Source organism: Hyaena hyaena, unplaced genomic scaffold (genome assembly GCF_003009895.1).
Source record: "Hyaena hyaena isolate Hyena2069 unplaced genomic scaffold, ASM300989v1 scaffold_644, whole genome shotgun sequence".
NCBI lineage: Eukaryota > Metazoa > Chordata > Mammalia > Carnivora > Hyaenidae > Hyaena > Hyaena hyaena.
In genome coordinates, this window is record NW_024081273.1 from 718,912 (window position 1) to 740,440 (window position 21,529).

Genomic DNA, 21,529 nt, shown 5'->3' on the forward strand with positions numbered 1-21,529 from the left:
ATAGAATGGGTGATAATATACGTGAAAAACATATCTGATAGAGGACTAGTAACTTGATTACATAGAGAATGCTCAGAACTCCAAAGCGATGAAACAATCCAATTACAAAATGGGCAAAAGACATAAAAGGAACTTGCACTGAAGAGGATCTACAGATAGCAAATAAGCACACAAAAAGTTGTTAACCATGATTATCTACTCGAGAAATCCAAAATAAATCACAACAACATATTACTAGATAACTATTAGACTGGCTAAAATAGGGGCACCTGGGTGGTCAGTTAGTTAAGACTCCGTCTGACTTCAGCTCAGGTTAAGATTTCATGGTTGGTGAATTCAAGCCCTGCATCAGGCTCTGTGCTAACAGCTCAGAGCCTGGATCCTGCTTCAGGTTCTGTGTCTCACTCTTTCTCTCTGCCCTTCCCCCACGTGTGCTCTGTCTCTCTCTCTCTCTGTCACTCAAAAATAAACATTAAAAATTTTTAAAATAATATAAAATAAAAATAGTGACAAACCAAATGCTTGCAAGGATGCAGAAAAACTAAATTACTCATACATTGCTGGTAGAAATGTAAAATGATATAGTCATCCTACAGAAGAGATTGGCAAGTTTTGTAAAATTAAACATACAAATATCATATGACCCAGCAATTGCACTCTTAGAAATTTATCTCAGAGAAATGAAAATATATATACATGAAAACCTGTATACCAATGTTCAATAGCAGTTTTTTGTTTTTTGTAATAACCCTAAAAGGGAAATAACTCAGATGTCTTTCAGTGGAAAGGCTAAACAATTACAGAACATTCATACCATGCAATGCTAGTCAAGCAACAATAATAACAAATAAAAAATTATTGATAGATGCAATGAGTTTGATGAACCTGCAGGAAATTATGCTAAGTGAAATGTCAAATAACAAAAGATAATACACTGTACAATTTCATTTATATGACATTTTTAAAATAAAAATGATATTAATGTAGAACAGATTATTTGTTGTCAGAAGTAAAAGAAAGGAAGATGAAGGGAAGTAGATTTGGCTCTTAAAAGGGTAACACAGAGAGGGATCTTAGTGTGCCATAACTCTTATGTGTCTTGACTATAAAAATGTCATATTTTGGTTGTGATATTAGTTGTACTATAGTTTTGTAAGGTTTCCCTTGAGGGAAACTGGGTAAAGAGCATATTAGATATCTTTGTATTATTTCTTACAAATGGAGTTGATCTAAAATTATCTCTAAATAAAAAGTTTACCTAATAACTGGTTGTATTCACCATATTCAAGCAACAAATAAAAACTTACACTCTAAAATTATGTTAGTGATAACTAACATAATTTGAGCCCTGACAGAGGGCTCAAAGTCACAAACTGTGAGATCATGACCTGAGCTGAAGTTGGATGCTTAACGGACTAAGCCACCCAGGCACCCCTAGAGTCAATATTTTAAATGAATCTTTTTTCTCCCAAATTTATCTATTGAGTCAATGCAGTAGCAAATATATTTTTCAGAGATTTAGATCAATGGATTCTTTCAGACAATGCTTTGGATATCTATATATCAGCGTTCACTAAAGATGATCAAGGCCAATGATCAAGACCTTTCTTTCTTAGGGTTAAATTCAACAGAAATGGGTCATGTTGTTCATCAAAAGCCTTATATGAAAAGTTTTTTACCAGCATTATTGACAATTTCCAACATTAGAAACAACTAAATGTTTCTCAATAGTCAAATGTATTTAAATAATTGTGGTTTAATCACATATCATTTCATGCCACTAAATGAATTAATTTCATAAACACAATGTTAAACAAAAAAACCAGAGCCCAAAAGTGCATACTGTATATTTCATATATATAAAGTTCAAAAAGAGTTGAAATCCACTATATTACTAGAATCCAAAATAGGGGGTGCTTAGTGATGTCAAAGGAACAGGAGGGGGTTTCTGGAGTTATGATAATGGTTTGACTTTTATTCCCAATGTAGTTATATTTACTCAGTGTGATCTGTTGGGGAAATTGTACTCATGTGATGAGTGCATTTTTGTCAATATATTATGACTTTACAAAAATAATTTCAGTATAAAAGCTTCATGATTATGTAATTCAATAATTAAAATCATCATCAAATAGGCATTGCTAGGTAAATAAATCACTGAGTTTCTTGATATTATGTACTCATCAAGTTATACACATAAACACACACATACACTTCATTTTACAATGCAAACTGCATCGCACATTGGATAAGCTATATTCTCAAAAATCTATGATTATAGATAAGTTAAACTGTCTAAATTTTTCATATTTTTAAAAATTTTATTTATTTATTTTGAGAGAGAGACAGGGTGAGTGAAAGGAGCATTTGTACGAGTGGAGCAGGGACAAAGAGAGAGAGAAAGAGAGAGAATCCTAAGCAGGCTCCATACCTTTGGTGAAGAGCCAGATGCTGGGCTCAATCCCATCAAATGTGAGATCATGACCTGAGCTGAAATCAAGAGTTGGATGCTTAACTAACCAAGACACCCAAGTGCTCCATTGCTTCTTATTTTTAAAATAACATAATTATGCTGGCATCTCTAAAGCTCTTCTAATCACTCAAAAGCTATGTTTGCAAAGCATATAATGTTTATATAAGCTGTTTGTAAAATATTTAAAATGCAACACTTATTCAGTTTATAACTTAAATTTTTGAATACATCAGAGAAACCCAAAATGGTCCTGTATTTAAATATATTTTATTGCATAACATGTTGCCTTCCTTGCAGATTTAATTTAAAGGAAATGGTTATGTTCCTCAGCATGAAAGGAGCCATGAACTACATATTAGCCAACTAGATATGATAGTTTTAATTCTACTTCTGACATAAAGCAACTTTGTAACTTGAATAAGTCACAAAACTTTTCTTTTTGTCTCAGATTCCTAATTCCTTGAATGAATAATATATCCCCTCTTCAAATGGCTCATGTGTGGATTAAATATGATAACATAAGTTAAAATATGTAAAGCAGTTTACAAATGCAAATGTAGTTATTATTACCATCATTATTATAAATTTTAATATCAATCTTTATTTTTCATATTAAAGGAGAGAATGTAGAATGGTCATACTTATAGATATACACAAACACGCACCTTAACTGGGCAGTGAGAAAGAAGATGTAGTACAGTTTGTTTTTACTTTTTCTACTACTGAAGCTCTGCTTTGCTCATTACCCTTCCATCACTTTCCCTTCATTTTCCTCCCATGGGGCAAATGAAGATAAGCTCCTGTTGATAGTTCATGAATTTCAATTTATATACCCAGGGGCAGGGCATTTTTGATGGAATGTTCCCAGTGTTGGAACTTCCTGCCACTTGTGCTTCCAGACAGCCTGTGTTTAAACCTTCAGGCCAATATGTAAATCTGTTTTTGTTCCTTTAAATAGAAGACTTGTGGGTATTTCAAAACAGATATGCATTAAATAAGTATTTATTCAATGTTACAGATGTTAGAAGTAAGAGACTTTCCAGGGACAAATAAAGAAAGTGAGATAACAGAGATGGAGGCTGCATTTCTGAGTGCCTGGCCCTGAACAAGTGTCCACCAGGCAAAGCATAATGGAAAGGATTATCTCGTAAAAAGAACATGTGCATGTGCAAAGAGAGAGGCATTGCAGTCCAGTCCCAAAATGCTTAGGGCTGTTTTCTCAAAGTATTGGGATTTCAATTGGCCTTTACATTCTTCTTGATATCAGAACACAATTGCAATGATTTCACAATTAGTATGTAATTTTTATTTAAATTTTACATAAACACTATATAAAAAAACTATTTTGTAGTAAAAAATATAGTGCTATTTCAATAAAATTCAATATCCTCACAATAAATAGTTTTACTTATTTGTAGAAGCTATTATACACACTGTTTAAAGAATAATTAAAAGTTGGAAATTATTATATGGGCTCTACACAGTCTCTAGCTTATAAAATATTCTCCAGGCATACCTCATAGATATTGCAGGTTCCAGATGATCATAATAAAGTAAGTATCACAATAAAGTAAATACTGCAATAAAGCAAAATACATTACTTTTGGTTCCCCAGTGTGTATAAAAGTTATGTTTAGGGGTGCCTGGGTGGCTCAGTCAGTTAAGCATCTGACTTCGGCTCAGGTCATAATCTCATGGTTCATGGGTTCGAGCCCCGCGTCGTGCTCTGTGTGCTAACCTCCAGTTCAGAGCCTGGAGTCTGTTTTGGATTCTGTGGCTCCCTCTCTCCTCTCTGACCCTCCCCTGCTCATGTTCTCTCTCTTTCTCTCTCTCTCTCTCTCTCTCTCTCTCTCTCTGAAATAAATAAAAAACATTAAAAAATTTTTTTTAATGTTATGTTTACACTATACTGAAATCTATTGAATGTACAATCCTGCTATGTATAAACAGATTTAGATATATATCATCTGAGCTTTTAGTGAGTCACAATCTTTTTTTCTGGTGGAGGATCTTGTCTTGATGTTGTTGGCTGCTGACTGATCAGAGTGATGGTTGCTAAAGGCTATGGCTGTGGCAATTTCTGAAAATAAGACAACAGTAAAGTTTGCAGCATTAAGTCTCTTTTTTTAAGGGGTACCTTTCATTAGAAACTTTAAATATTCTTCAGACAGAACACAATGTCCTCAGTCAAGTCTCTCATGTGGTCTCCAGTGCAAACTGAGGTTTTTGGATTAGGGTCAAGGAGAGTGATAACATGGAAAACGAGTGGTTAGTTTGCTAAAAGGATCCCTCATGAATGCTCTTCAGCTAGCTTATCAGATTTTCCAAAGTTTCTTCATTGGGTCCCACCATATGGAAGGGCTGTTTTGGGAGATGGCCATATTCACCTGCCAAAATCTGTTAGAATCCTTTGATAGTCTCCAGAGGTATTACTCTCCCCCATATGATCTATGAAAACCTCAGCAATTTGGAATGGCTGGCACAAGAAATGGTATATTTTCCATGCCTGGGATATAGTCAACTTGTCTTCCTTGAAGAGTTCAACCAGTCCCAGGATGGCAATGATGTCCTAGAGGGATTTGTAGTTCTATAGGATCTTTTGTACCTCATGGGCAACATCATAATACTCATTTCCAACAAAGTTGGAATCCAGGATTCCAGTGGTGGAATCCAGAGTATCCATAGCTTGATAGACACCCAAAGCAGCAATAGCATGACAACACAGTGGTGGCATTCAAATGAGCAAAGGACAGGGTCAGTCAAATAATCAGCAAGTACAGAGGTAACATATCCCTTCTTGGTGATGGTGATTCTTTCCTCTATGGTACCATGTCTGTAGCCAGGGTAGGCTGCCATCCCACAGCAGGAGGAATTCTGCTTAATAAAGCAGACACCTCAGAGCCAGCCTGGGTGAAGTGAAAGATGTTACCTATAAACAGCAGTACATCTTGACCTTTTTGATGTCTGAAGTATTCAACAACAGTCAGTCCATCCAGATTTACCTTGTCATGAGCACTAGGTGGTTCATTTGTTTGACCACATACCAGCACTACCTTGGGGGTAGCATCTTTTAAGTTGATAACACCAGACTCAATCATTTCATGGTGTAAGTCATTGCTTTCATAGGTTCTCTCACAAAAACCAGCAAACACAGAGTAACCACCATGGGCTTTGATGACATTGTCGATTAACTCCATGATCAGTATTGTATGGCAAACTCCAGCACCACCAAAGAGCCCAGTTTTGCCTCTCTTGCTATAGGGATCCAGCAGGTCCACAACCTTGATACCAGTAACCAGGATTTCTTGCTCAAAACTCATCTCCATGAACTCAGGAGTCTCAGCATGAATAGGTGCAAATTGTTCACAAAAATTGATTTTGATGGGACTTCCCTCATCAACAGTTTGTCCAATGACGTTCATGATTCTTCCCAAGGTTTCAGAGCCACCAGGAATTTTGACTGGTACACCAGAATATAGGACTTTTTGGCCTCTAACTAAACCTCTGTACCCTCCATGGCAATAATCCTTACTGTGTTCTCACACAAATGCTGAACCACCTCCAAAACTAACCTTGTCTCCTTACCTTGCACTTCCAGTACATTTAGGATGGGTGGTAGTCTCTCATCAAACTGGACATCCACTAGTGCACTGATGATTGTCAGCATATCCCCAGTGGCAGTGCCTGCCTTCAGGGAAGAAGATATTTAAGCAGCATAGTCTCTGGCAAGCTGGAGTGTTGCCAGGGTGGCCTGCAGTAAGACCTAGGCTTGGTGTAGCAGTGCTGAAGGGCCGAGTCCCCACAGGGCCCGGGAGGCCAATGGAGCAGCCATACAACCTACAAAATCCAACATGGCAGATCCCGAAAATAGACTCTAACTTTTCTTTTCACAGATAGTTTCTCTGTAGCAGGAAATGCTGTTAATAGCATTGTACCCACAGTAGAACTTCTTTCAAAATTGGAGTCAATCTTCTCAAACCCTGCCACTACTTTTTCAACTAATAAGATTTAGAAATCTTTTGTTATCATTTAAATAATAGTCACAGCACCTTTGCCAAGAATAGTTTCCATCTCAAGAAACCACTCTTTGTTTATCCATAAGAAGTAACTTCTCATATGTGAAAATTTTATCATGAGATTACAACAATTCAGTCACAATCTTCAGGCTCCACTTTTAATTCTAGTTCTTTTGCTATTTCCACCACAGTGGAGTTATTTCCTCCATGAAGTCTTGAGCCTTTCAGAGTCTTCCATGAGTATTAGAATCAACTTCTTCCAGACTCCTGTTAATGTTGATATTTGGCCTCTTTCCATGAGTCACACATGCTTTTAATGGCATCTAGAATGGTGGATCCTTTCAAAATATTTTCAATTTAATTTGCCCAGATCCATCAGAGGAATTACTATCCATTGAATCCACAGCCTTACAAAATGTGTTTCTTGAATAATAAGATTTGAAAGTTACTCCTTGATCCATAAGCTACAGAATGGATGTTGTGTTAGTAGGCATGAAAGCAACACATACATTGTACATTTCCATCAGAGCTCTTGGGTGATCCAGGTACATTGTCAATAAGTAGTGATATTTTGAAATAAATTATTTTTGTTTTTTTATCAGTAAGTATCAACAGTGGGCTTAAAATATTCAGTAAGTCATGTTGTAAAGGTAAGTGTTGTCAACCAGACTTTGTTGTTCTATTTCTAGAGCACAGACACAGTAGATTTACCATAATTCTTAGGACCTAGAACTTTCAGAATAATAAATGAGCATTGGCTTCAGCTTAAAGTCACCAGCTGCATTAGCCCCTCATAAGAGAATCTTTGAAGTCACGTACTGACTTCTCCTCTCCAGCTAAGAAAGTCCTAGATGCCATTTTCTCCCCATATAAAGCTCTCTTGTCTGCATCGAAAATTTGTTGTTTAGTGCAGCCACTTTCATTTATTATCTTTAGCTAGATCTTCTCAATAACTTGCTGCAGTTTCTACATCACTGCTTACTCCTTCACCTTATACTTTTGTCTTATGAAGATGGCTTCTTTTCTTAAACCTCATAAACCAACCTCTACTAGTTTCAAGCTTTTCTTTTGTAGCTTTTTCTCCTCCCTAGAGTTCATAGAGTTGAGACTTTGCTCTAGATTAGGCTTTGACTTAAGGGAATGTTGTGGCTCATTTGACCCTTTATCCAGACCTACTCAAACTTTCTCCATATCATCAATTAGATTGTTTTAGCTTTCTTGTCATTCATGTGTTCACTGAAGTAACACTTTGGATTTCCTTCAATGACTTCTCTTTGGCTTTTACAAGATGACTGCCGTAAGACACCTAGATTTTGGCCTATCTCAGCTTTTAACATGTCTTCCTTACTAAGATTAATTAATTATAACTTTTAATTTAAAGCAAGAGATGTATAACTCCTTCCTTTTATTTAAACACTTAGAAGCCATTTGGCTTAACTTCAATATTATTGTGTCTCAGGGAAGACACAATAGAGAGGCCTGAGGACAGGGAGAGAGAGGAACAGCCAGTCAGTGGGGCAGTCAGACTCACAGAAGTTTTAGTGATTAAGTTTAAAGTTTTATTTGGGTATAGTTTATGGCACCTAAAAACAATACAATAGAAACATCAGAGAGAGGAAATCAAACATGGTGGAGAAGTAGGGGGAATCGAAGTTCCCATACCCTTCAAACACAGCAGGGTAGAGAGCAGAGGACTTTGAATTCCAAGAGTCCAGGTTGCAGAGTGACAGAGACATTTCCAGGGGCCCATGGGAACAACTTGGCCGACCATAAGTAGGTGACTGTGAGCCGAGAGAGACAAAACTGTCAGCGTAGGTACAGAAGGGAGGGATCCCTTCTGTGGAGAGACACAGGGAAGAGAAAGAGGGGCTGTGGAAATGTAAGACTGTATTTGGAAAAGAGAAAAACACAGACCAGGGATCAGGAAAAAAAAAAATAGAGAAAGATCCAAAGTCTAACTGCAGGGCTTCCTCTGGACTGGGGCCAGCTGCCCAGTTCTCAGGCCTTGGGAGGAGGGGGGTCAGCACCAGGCTCCATAACTAGTTCAGAGTTGCTGTCTGCAGTGGGAGAAAGCAATAGCCTCCCTGGAGTGCTGTGGGAAGAAGGTAGATAGCTGTTCAAAGGACCAAGGACCCTGCCTTTGCCCACCTGCCAGATGCCATTTATCTGTAGGGTGGAGCAGCACTTCCTCAGTACAGGGGTGCATGGAGCAGGACCCTTAAGACATAGGGGTTAAAATCCCAGCCAAGCTCCAGGGAGGCCTCCTTCATGCCCATGTGGCACTGTGAGGAGGACCTTCAGTGGGGTGGAGTAGCACTTCCCTGGAATAAGGATGTGTGGAGTAGAACCCTATAGGACATCTTGATTCAAATCCAAGAGGAGCCTCAGGGAGGTGTGGGACACTGTGGAGCAAAAAACAAAACAAAGCAAAACAAACCCAAAACAACAACAACAACAACAACAACAACAACCAAAACGGCCTGCCTCTTTAATAAATGGTGCTGGGAGAACTGGACTGGAACATGCAGAAGAATGAAACTAGACCACTTTCTGACACCATGAACAAAAATAAACTTAAAATGGATGAAGGACCTAAATGTGAGACAGTAAACCATCAAAACCCTAGAGGAGAAAATAAGCAACAACCTCTTCGATCTCAGCTTCAGCAATTTTTCACTCGACACGTCTCCAAAGGCAAGAGAATTAAAAGTAAAAATAAACTATTAGGACCTCATCAAGATAAAAAGTGTCTGCACTACAAAGGCATCAATAAACAAAACAAAAAGGCAATCGATGGAATGGGAAAAGATATTTGGAAATGACATACTGGATAAAGGATTAGTATCCAAAATCTATAAAGAACTTACCAAACTCAACACCTGAAAAACAAATAAGCTAGTGAAGAAATGGGCAGAAGACACGAATAGACATTATTATTTATTTTTAAATGTTTTTATTTATTTATTTATTTTATTTTTTTTTTGAGAGCGAGTGTCAGCGTGAGCAGGGGAGGGTCAGAGAGAGGGAGTCACAGAATCTGGAGACAGATTCCAGGCTCTGAGCTAGCTGTCAGCACAGAGTCCTACGTGGGGCTCGAACCCATGAACCATAATATCATGACCTGAGCCCAAGTTGGACACTCAGCCAACTGAGCCACCCAGGTGCCCCGAATAGACTTTTTAAAGAAGACATCCAGATGGCCAACAGACATATGAAACGATGCTCAGCACCACTCATCATTAGGGAAATACAAATCAAAACCACACTGAGATACACCTTGCACTGGTTATGGTGGCTAAAATTAACAACTCAGGAAACAGTGGATGCTGGTGCCTATGTGGAGAAACAGGAACCCTCTTGCACTGTTGGTGTGAAGGCAAACTGGAACAGCTACTCTGGAAAATAGTGTGGAGGTTCCTCCAAAAATTAAAAATAGAACTACCCTATGACCCAGTAATAGCACTACTAGGGATTTATCCAAAGGATACAAGAGTGCCAATTCCTGGGGGCACATATACCCCAATGTTTATAGCAGCGCTTTCAACAATAGCCAAATTATGGAAAGAGCCTAAATGTCCATTGACTGACGAATGGATAAAGAAGAAGTTGTTTTTTACATACAATCGAATACTCCTTGGCAAAGAGAAAGAATCAAATCCTTCCATTTGTGTCAATGTGAATGGAACTGGAGGGTATTATCCTAAGTGAAATAAATCAGTCAGAGAAAGAGAGGTATCATCTGTTTCACTCATGTGGAACCTGAAAAACTTAACAGAATACCATGGGGGAGGAGAAGGGGAAAAAGTAGTTACAAACAGAGAGGGAGGCAAATCATAAGAGACTCTTAAATACAGAGAGCAAACTGAGAGTTGATGGGGGCGGGGCAGGGTAGAGCAGAAAATGAGTGATGGGTACTGAGGAGGGTACATGTTGGGATGAGCACTGGGTGTTGTATGAAGCCAATTTGACAATACATTATATTAAAAAAAAGAAACATCAGAGATCACTGATCACAGATCACAGATTACCATATGAAATATAATTATTTAAAAGTTTGAAGTACTGTGGGAATTACAAAAATGTGGCCCAGAGTCATAAAGTGAAGAAATACTGTTGGAAAAAATGGTACCAATAGATTTGCTTGACACAGGGTTGACACAAGCCTTCTATTTATAAAAAATACAATATCTGTGAAACACAGTAAAGCAAAGGACAATAAAATGAGGTATGCCTGTATAGTTTTTTCAAGCACACACAGAACATTTACAAAATTGTAAATCTACTAGGAACACAATGGGAGATTAAAAATGACAATATCACAGATGTGACACTCTATGATCCCAACATGACAGTAAAAAAACTATATCTAAACTTTTCATTTGGAAATATCAAAACATATTTCTAAGTAACTAATTGGTATTGGAAATTGTAATTGAAATAATGTAAGCAATTAGAGTTAAAAGAAAGTGAAAGAGAAAACCAAATATAGCTCAACTTTGAGGTAAAGTTATATCATCACTATACATTTACATATTGAAAAATATAAAGAGTGACATAAGCATTTCGCTCACAAAATAAAAAAAACAGTAAAATCACAAAGTCAAAGAAAATGATTGATTTAAGGAAAATAAAAGTAGAGTTTAGGAAGCAAAATAATCAAAAATAGGGAGTCTGGATGGCTCAGTGGGTTAAGTGTCCAACTTTGGCTCAGGTCATGATCTTGTAGTTTGTGAGTTCAAGCCCTGTGTCAGGCTCTGTGCTGACAGCTCAGAGCCTGGAGCCTGCTTCAGATTCTGTGTCTCCCTCCCTCTGTTCCTCTCCACACTCTTGCTGTGTCTGCCTCTCTCTCAAAAATAAATAAACATTTAAAAAAGTTATAATTCAAAGAAAACTGTTCTAACATAAATAAATAATGGTGAAGTAGTCAGTGGGATACCGTGACTATATAAGAAAAGGATGACTGGGGCGCCTGGGTGGCTTAGTTGGTTAAGCGTCCGACTTTCACTTCGGTCATGATCTCACGGTTCGTGGGTTCGAGCCCCGCGTCGGGCTCTGTGCTGACTGCCAGCTCAGAGCCTGGAGCCTGTTTCAGAGTCTGTGATTCCCTCTCTCTCTGACCCTCCCCTACTCATGCTGTCTCTCTCCTAGAAATAAATAAAACATTAAAAAAAAAAAAAAAAGAAAAGGATGACTTAGGGGCACCTGGATGGTTCAGTCAGTTAAACATCTTACTTAGGATCAGGTCATGATGTGGTTTATGAGTTCGAGCACAGCGTTAGGCTCTGTGCTGACAGCTCAGAGTTTGGAGCCTGCTTCAAATTTTGTGTCTCCCTTTCTCTTTGCCTCTCCCCTGCTCATGCTCATGTCTCTCTCTCTCAAAAATAAATAAACATTAAAAAATTAAAAAATAATAATCAAAGAATTGTCAAGACCGTAATCTACCAAAAAAATTTTTAAATAGTCCATAATTTTGACTAAGAAAGGAAGAAAGTATAGGTAAGTAACATGAAATTGAAAGGATGAATATAGCTATACATAAAATGGAAAAAAGAAAATCATATTAAGAAATCTTATTAAATCATATTAAAAAATCATATTAGCAAACAGATCCATATTAGCAAAAAGTTAAGCCAAAATTTATTAGACAAATGTATCTTAAAATATTTTTTGAAATTTTAAATAAAATCAACTTCTAACTATTAAAAATATCAAAATGGCAATTAAAAGTCTAGCTACACAAATGTAGTTGGTTTTCAGATGAGTTTTATCTGACTTAATGATCATACCAATCCCTAGTATACTTTATGAATACAGATATAAATAACAAAGTATAAAGACATAAATGTCATTAATAGTTACCTGTCATTATTCTTGCAAGGAAAAGAACACAAATAGATGGAGAATAAAACTTCAGCTATATCTTTAATGTTTAATTGCCTAAAAAAAAAATAGACATTTGAAAAAAATACAAAAATGTTAATGTATTTTTCATCTCTGTGTTGCAAAAAATGAAGCTCAGGACAAATTTCCCCAAAATGTGCCACTTAGACATGTGAACTATTTTGAGCTGAGAGCAATTAAGACCCGGCAAACTAAAGAAAAATTTTCACGTCTCCCTAGACTAGCTAACATAATTTAGATAAGGGACTGGTCCAAAAAGAGAGCTATTACTAAGAGATAATATATATATATATATATTTTTTTTATCTGAAAGAACTATCTGTATAACAGGATGAACATCTGATTACCATTTTCTCTTTTTTTTTTTTTTTTTGTCTTATGAATCACCTTCCTCATCTTTGAGGCCCTAGGCCTCTATCCCATTCCTCAGGCCAAGACAGAATCTAAGCCTCAATTGCCCAGCTTGTTCTTCGGTTTCATATCCCTATGGGGCCCCCATAATATTTTTTTATCCTGCCAATCTGTTTTATGTTAATGTGGTTATTAACAGACTGGCCAAAGAATGTAGAAAGTTAGAAGGGATTTTTTTTTTCTTCCTCAACAGGTACATAAACATATGTTTTGTTTTTCTGTAATTTGTGTGTTTAAAATTTTATTTAAAAGGTAAATATGCCAAATAGATAGGAATATACAAGCTTAAACCAATGAAGTGCTTACAAAAATTGTTAAGCAAGGTAGGGGAGTAGTAGTGTCACATATTGAAAACATTATTTTTCTCCCTTATATGGCTGGTGAATAGCTTGAACAAAAATACATTTTGCTAAGAATTTTGTATTATTAGGCATTCAGGCAAAGGGCAAGAAAAGAGTTTTTGCTGTTCTCTCGTAATCTTTCAGATATTCTGTTTTCCATGAACTGAACATATATGGTTTAATCTTTACTCCAAATCCGTAGTGAAGTAGTATACCCAATAGAAAGGGAATATGTGGTTCAGGAAAGGTAAATAATCTGCTTAATTTTATACAGTGGGTAAATGATGGGAAAGAGATTTTAACCCTTATCAGTTTAGCTCCAAAACGTATGTTCTTTTCACTATAGTTTAGTAATAACCTGATAATGATGATGATGATGATAGCTACTATGATACCGTGTTTAGTTACTGAATCAGTTGCTTACATATGTGGAATATCAATTAATCATCAAAAGAACTGTTCATCATCAAGATGCAAAATAGACCTACTTTGCTTGTCCTAAACAAAAACCCAAACCCAAATCCAATTCTTATTACCCGTCTGGAGCAAATTTGTGGATGAGAAGATTAAGCAGAAAAGGAAAGCTAATCCCATTGTTTGGAGCAGAACTGATTTGAGATTTCTTCCCTGGGCATATTGGCTAGTATCATAAACACAAAGAAAGTTCATGACAAAGAACATGCTCACGTGTTCTGCTATCAACTCAATAAAGCTCCAATCACTGCAAGCAATATTTCCAGACTAGAAAACCAAGTATTACCCTCAAGCTTGCCTCAATACCAGCATTTGTGATTTAAAGGAATCAAAAAGGGAAAGGGTAAAGAAAGAAAAATTTCTGTCAAGAAATGGAACAGACCCGTCCCTCCCCAAGCTTTGATTTACCCTGTTGGGCTGTGATCATTAAGTTCTTTGGGAGGACAGGCCCTGTAGTTATGGTGCCTTAAGTTATCCTGGCATTTGGCCAATAAAAATTTGTAATTCTAATCTATAAAGTTGAAAAGTAGTGATGGGATGAGGATAGAAGAGAGAAAATGCTTCTTCTCTTTTAGATTCTTGACTAGATTTTGTGCAATTAAAGAGCATATTACTTTCTACCAGACATTTTAATAAACTGCTGTTTCCCTGAACACTCCCACTCTTCTAAGAACCTTATGCTATTATATCACGGTTGCTAAAACTTTCAGCTCTAGGTACATTTCCACTTCTCAGAACACTCTATCTCTCCTTGTCAGCCAGCTAGACACTCTAATTGAATTATAAAGGTTAAAGATGGTTTTGTCTTTTTTCTCCTTTAGGCTGAGAGAACAAGAAGTGAAATAGGTAGAATTATGACCTCTCTCTCTGTTAATTTCTTTTCTCTTTTTTAAGAGTTGTCTATGAAAATATTCCAGTGCCTCTGACAAACTCTCACAGAAGTGGAATTAGATGTTAAAGTAGAAGCTGTCAGGAGAACCTTTGAGAGCTGAAGTATGTCAGGTAAAGATGGTTTATCGCTGTTGGGTCTCAAGAGGATCCTCTAGGTCTTGTGCCCAGAGCGTGATAAAAAACTATGGGTTCTAGCTGAAAGCTTCATAGTTGGTGATGTGATAGGCTGATGCAGTTTGAAATTCAAAAATTCTATCCTAGCCTGAGGTCAGTCTCTTCTGAATAATATATCACCAAGTAGATTTTTATATTTTTAATTAACTAATATACATGAGAGAATATTTAGAAGATGGAATAGCATAGATGTGTGTGTGTGTGTGTGTGTGTGTGTGTGTGTGTGTGTGTGTTGGCTCAAGCTGTTGGGAGTGAGATGGGGACAGAGAGCAGCTGTAACATGACGAGTATAAATGGACACCTTGGAAGATCTGAACAAGTGAATGTAGAAGCAGCATCAGTTATCTGGTGGTTTTATGAGTTGGCAACCAGGAATGGTTTCTGGTATTCCAGTAAATTACCATGAGTGACAGAAAATAGAAGCTTTAGAAGCTGTACTAGATACAGCTCCATGACATTGGTTGTTGAGAGTCTAGCAAAACACTAGAAGCAATAATGCTGTTAATTTGAGACTCAGAAATCAAATGAAGCAAATTATTGTAAATGTGATAGCAATGCAGACTCCTCCGTTGGTACTAGAGTAACTGCTCTGGACTCTTACAAGCAAAGGATTCTAAGGAGGTGTACTCGGAAGGAAAGAAACAATTAGAAAAGAGTCGTGGCTAGGGGTGCCTGGGTGGCTCAGTTGGTTAAGCATCCACCTTTGGCTTGTGTCATAATCTCACAGTTCATGAGTTTGAGGCCTGTGTCGGGCTCTGTACTGACAGCTCAGAGCCTAGAGCCTGCTTCAGATTCTGTGTCTCCCTCTCTCTGTCTCTCTCTCTCTGTCTCTCTCTCTCTGTCTCTCAGAAATAAATAAATGTTAAAAAAACTAAAAAAGAAAAAGAAAAGAGTGGTGGCTATATGCCTGAAGGAAACATTGTGTCCTATTCACAGCCTCATAGCTCTTAGTGCTGACTCAGGCATCATGCTCAAGGAAACTTCAGAATTCATATGGCAGTTGATGTTTGCTTATCCTTTCACATATCAACCCCTAAAACTCTATCAGGCCACAATGAAGGAAAATAAGAAACTGACCAAAGGTAAATGGAATACACTTTTTTCTCATTCTCTGTTCCTCTCACTCTTTCTCAGAATTTTATTGAAATTCAACCAAGATAGCAATGTGGATTTATTTTATTTATTTTTTTTTTAGCATGAGTGGACCTGATTTCTGTAAGCTTTCTCCAAGAGAAAGTTGGACAAAGGTAGTCAAAGTGACATTAAAGAAAATATGCAGGCTTTTGAAGATCTGTAAGACTTTGAAGCTATAGATACAGATATAGATATGTGGATATATAATTTCAAGAAACCCTACATTGTCTAATCTTATTCTTTCGCATGGTCAAAAATTGAGGTCCCTTTAGGTAGACATTTGTTTCTCTCTTCCTTAAAATTCATTTTAAAACAATATACTATAGGCTGAAAATGTCAGGATTATAAGACCTAAGACATTGGTTATATTGTCATTTCTTCACTTTGTGACCTTGGATAAATCATTTAAATTTTCTGCTTATTTGATATTTTTTTTCTTTTCTGTAATTTGAGGATCAAGATACTTATAAGATTTAAACAAATTAATGTGAAGGCAATTGTAATGAGTAATACTATAGTCAGCATTTTGTATAGTAAAAATTACCTAACACTGCACTACTAAATAAGAGCAATTTATAAGTAACATATATTTAAGAAACATTAACATAAGAAGTAATTAAATAATGTATAATACTTGTATTTTAAAATATTATATAAATAAAATATTTACATACAATTTTGTATAGTAATCCAGCTGGTAGGAATCTTAGCAGCTAGAAGTCCTTCTGATGTCATACAGCAGAATGAATTTATTGAATGGATACTGGTTGGCTCCCAGAATCACTGAGAGTTCTTATAACCATGATCAGAGGCTCTAGGACCAGAAGCCAAGGCCAAACAAGCTGTAGAACCAGTGTAGCAGGAATACCAACCACTACAGGGCATTCTAATGATCCAATCTGCCCAGGTGTCATCAACCATCAAGTTGGCTGTCCCTGCTGCTTCAGGAACTTAGCTTTTCTGTACCTAAAAAATCAAGAAAAAGGCTATTTTTATTAGCTTCCGATTCATTATCAAGGATTGATCTATCTGGTTGGAGAAACCTCGCTGCTTGATTCTTGGCTGCAAGAGAGCTTGAAAAAATATCTGGTATATTCAGCATCTAAAAGAGGTAATGCGATCTGTCATCTAACAAGACTCATACAATCAAGAATAAATGGGGGTATAAAACAGGGCTTCAGGGATGAGAGGCAAAAAAAAGGAGGAAGCAAAATTTATTACATTAACAACTTCCTAATACACGTGAGTGTTAGTACCTAGTCTAGTCTTTTCCTCTTTACTTATTTTTTAAGATGGATTCTCATTTGTGTGCACTAGTTAAGTTTGTGAAAATGGGTCTATATATTATGATATCTTTTTTGTTGTTATTTTAGTATTAATTAGTAACTACAGAATATGCCCAGTACTATATAATTGCTTCAAATTTTAGGTGCAACTTTCAATTATTAATAACTATTGAGTTTGGTTTCCTTCAATAAGCTCTGTGAAACGATGGTTGTGTAATTTGAATTTAACCTAGAAACGGCAATGTTTACAACTTCACTGACTCTTAAGTGTTGTCAAAATACATATTCATAGGTCCACTCTTAAAATTCTGATATAATAGAATCTCAAACTGATTTTGATGATGTTGAATACACTCACTAAATTGAGGAACACTACTTAGTATTGACAGTTCTCTATTCTGTGTCTGTATGGATCTCTGCAATTAAGAAATGTTTGTATCTTGGTTGGATTGAAGCTGCAAATATATTCTTCATTGAGTGAATAAGTGTAAATCCTCTGGTTTCTGGTTATCACTAAGTTTATTTAAGTCATAAGCTTCTGATTTTTATTATGAACTAGGAGGAATTTGTGATGGTATTATACAAAAACCAGAAGAATTTACATTTACCAAAAATTTTATATGGAATTATACACAAATATTTTTAATAAAAACAGATCAATCCATTCTTATATAAGGCATTACATTAACATGATATACTGTTGTACTTAGGTTATATACCAAAAAAATCTAGCATATTTTTCCTCACCCTCTCTTACAACAGTGCTATTTAAGCATGAAAGAAATTCAGGATAACATCAAGGTGGTGAGATTTCAAGGATCCCAACAAATATTTTCATTTTGAATCTTGACATATATGTTTCTATATTCTAATATCTGTTTTTATTGCCTCTTATAGAAAACCATGATATTGAAATAATATAAATCTACATATAATTTTATTTATATTAATAGCAAAGAATAGCAAGAATCCAGTGATATATTCCTCTATTCTATTTAATGAAATTCTCTAGCTCTTTTTTGTCTTTAAAGCATATTTTCCAGCATACCTCTTTAAAAAGATGATTTCCAAAGGCTTTTGAAAGTTAAAATTATGAATTCTTATACCCCTCTAAGTCTCTCAAGTCACTGACAGTATGTTAGAAATACCACCAGGAAAGAAGTTATCTGAAATGTCTCATACTTCCACTCTAGTGGCCAGAGTTAATATAAAATGTTAGTGTAGATGGAAAAGTTTGGAAGGACTGCTTATCAGATGATAAGACTTAGAAAACAGAAGCTAGGTACAAAGATTCATGATACTGATAGAAATTTTATCTGGAGTTCTTATTTAAAATGTAGCTATTTATTTCTTAATACCTAATGCTTCAACTCTGTGCACTTACTGTGGCTCAGTACACCCCTAAGTAGTTCACGGTTGTTATCACAACGAAACATCAACAGGAACGATGGAGTAACCAGGAGAATAGTAACCATTTGTTATAACTTGAGATGTTATAGGAATTAACTTATGCTATTTTGTTTTTCAAATGTCTACAACAATATATTCTTTTTTTTACAAACAGTTTGTTGTCAAATTAGTTTCCACATAACACCCAGTGCTCATCCCCACAAGTGCCCTCCTCCATGCCCATCTCCCCGCTCGCCCCCACACATCCATCAGTCCTCAGTTTTTGTCAGCATTCAAGAGTCTCTCATGGTTTGCCTCTCTCCCTTTCCCCCACCATTTCCCCCCTTCTTCTCCCCCTTGTTCTTCAGTTAAGTTCCTCCTAATCTTCCTATACATGCAAACATATGATATTTGTCCTTCTCTGCCTGAATTATTTCACTCAGCATAACACCCTCAAGGTCCATCCATGTTGCTACACATGGCCTGATTTCATTGTTTCTCATTGCCATGTAGTATTCCATCATATAGATAAACCACATCTTCTTGATCCATTCATCCGTACAACAATATATTCTATAACAAAAAAAGAATGTTCTTAGTCTCTTTACTTCTTCAACTCCTAGCAAGGGTGCTAGATTGCTCAAGTAAAAAATGCTTCTATTTTAATCAGTCTTGTTCTGCAGCTCCTCTCTTGCTATAAGATAAATATTTTATACTTTGAAGCAGGATTCTATTTCAAACAAATGGATGGTCTTTCTTTGGTACCACAACAGAACACAGTTGTGTCCCTGGAACCAATAGAAGAGAAAACAATAGAAAGAGGGACATTACAATTCTGATAATGAACACAGAACCTTTATTAGGAGGAGGGAAAATAAACATTTGTAAAGGCAAAAATATAGCTTCATGGTTGTTTTTAAATTTGATAGTGCTAAGAAGTTACATACTCAGCTATTTGTGTTTCATTGTATCTTGTTCTGTTATTTCTTTTTCCAGTTCAACCCAGATTCAGAGGGCACACAGCCGTAAAGAAACTAGAAATCTGTGACTGTGGAGTTAATGCTCAACAGATGTGGAGGTTACACAGTTGTTCTACTGATCTTCCAGGGAGAGTATGAAAAGAATTTGAAACAACTCCAGCAAACAAGTGCTTAGGCTGAGTCTTTCCAACACCAAGTAGAGAGGTTATATTTGCACGAATGATTGCCAGAGTTAAAGTCACCAAACCAGATAGATTTGGTCCTATTGAAAATTGGTTTTATTTTATTTGTGTTGTCGTAATATTGTGATCTATAAGAAATGCATATTTGGCCATTCAGATGACAAGAATATATATCTCATGAATGTTTGGTCTGCATTCACAGGCTCCCAAAACTCTTGGAATTTCCCAAGTAATAAGAGCAATGGGTTCATCTTCTCCCTTAATAGTTGACATTTTGTTTTCAGTTTCTGAAAATGCTTCAGAACTATAAAGGTGAAATGGGTGTCTTGTTATTTATAGAAACCCCTTTTCCACCAAAACTGGTTTTACCTAATGAGTTGACTTTTGGAAAGGATGGGGCTGGTTGCCTAGGAAACCAAATATAGAGAGTTGGCACTTTCCGTCCTATCGCGATTTCTGGAGAGGGTACAGGAGCTTGAAGTTGAATCAATCACCAATGACCAATTATTTAATTAACTGTGTCTATGTTATAAAGTCTCCACATATACCCAAAACAATATGGTTTAGAGAACTTCTGGGTAATGAGCACATGAAGATTTGCAAAGAATGACACATTCAGAAAGGACTTGACAACTTCAATCATTTTCCTCATATCTATCCTATGCATCTCTGCCATCTGGATATTCCTGAGTTATATCCTTTCATAATGAATTGGTAATCTAGTGAGTAAACTGGTTTCCTGAATTCTGTGAACCACTCTAGCAAATCAATCAAACACACGAGGGGGTTGTTGGAAACTCTGACCTAGAGCCAGTTGGTCAGAAGTACAGTGATACCCTAGACTTGTAAATGTCATCGAAGTCAGGGTACTCATAGAATTAAGCCCTTAACTTGTGAGATCTCATGATATCTCCAGGAAGATAGTGTCAGAAGTGAGTTAAATTTTAGGACGCTCAGTTGGCATCAGAGCACTGACTGGTGGTATGAAGGTTGAACCCTCGTAGTTTGGAAATTGGGACTCAAGACTTTTTAGTTGTGTTCTGTGATACTCTGTTTCATCTTTTAATCTTTTTTTAAATAGATTTTATCATCTCTATCAAGTTTAAGCTAGCCTTGGCTATATGTTTATCCTGGGTGGCTCAGTTGGTTATCTGACTTTAGGGCTCAGGTCATGATCTCATGGTCTGTGAGTTTGAGCCCCAGGTCAGGCTCTGTGCTGACAGCTTAGAGCCTGGAGTCTGCTTTGGATTCTGTGCCTCCCTCTCTTTCTGTCCCTCCAAGCTTATTCTCTCTCTGTCTCAAAAATAAATAAACGTTAAAAAAAAGGAAGAAAGAAAAGTTGTCACTACTGATTTCACAAACTTTAAATGGATAGTAAAGGAATAATATGAGCAACTCTGTGCCTGAATAATTAATTAGATGAAATGGACCAATTTTTTGAAAGATTAAAATGATCAAAACTCACACAAGATGTAGATAATCTAAATAGGACTATGTCTATTAAAGGAATTGAAAGAAATCACCATGGCTACATGGTTTCACTTGTGGTTCAACAGTGATGTCATGTTGACAGTGTGTAGCTTTGACATGACTTAAATCTTTGTTTAAATATGCTTCATATTTGTATAAGGCATACACTGGAGTAAATAGAGTATTTTAATGCAGCCATATTATTATTGGCTGACTGGAAATACTCTCTCTCTATTTTAATGCAGCCATATTATTATTGCAAAGAGTCTCCTTAAATTGTCAAATGCTTGACACTGAAATTCCTTTTTTGTAATAAGGTTATTTATTTATTTATTTTGAGAGAGAGAGCACAAGTGGGCAGGAGCAAACAGAAAGAGGGAGAGGAAAATCCCAAGCAGGCTCCATGT

General features: G+C 36.4%; 1 pseudogene; it reads right to left on the reverse strand.

Moving 5' to 3' along the window:
- Positions 1 to 4,763: 4,763 nt before the first annotated feature.
- Positions 4,764 to 6,326, reverse strand: LOC120219734 (annotated as a pseudogene).
- Positions 6,327 to 21,529: the final 15,203 nt, after the last annotated feature.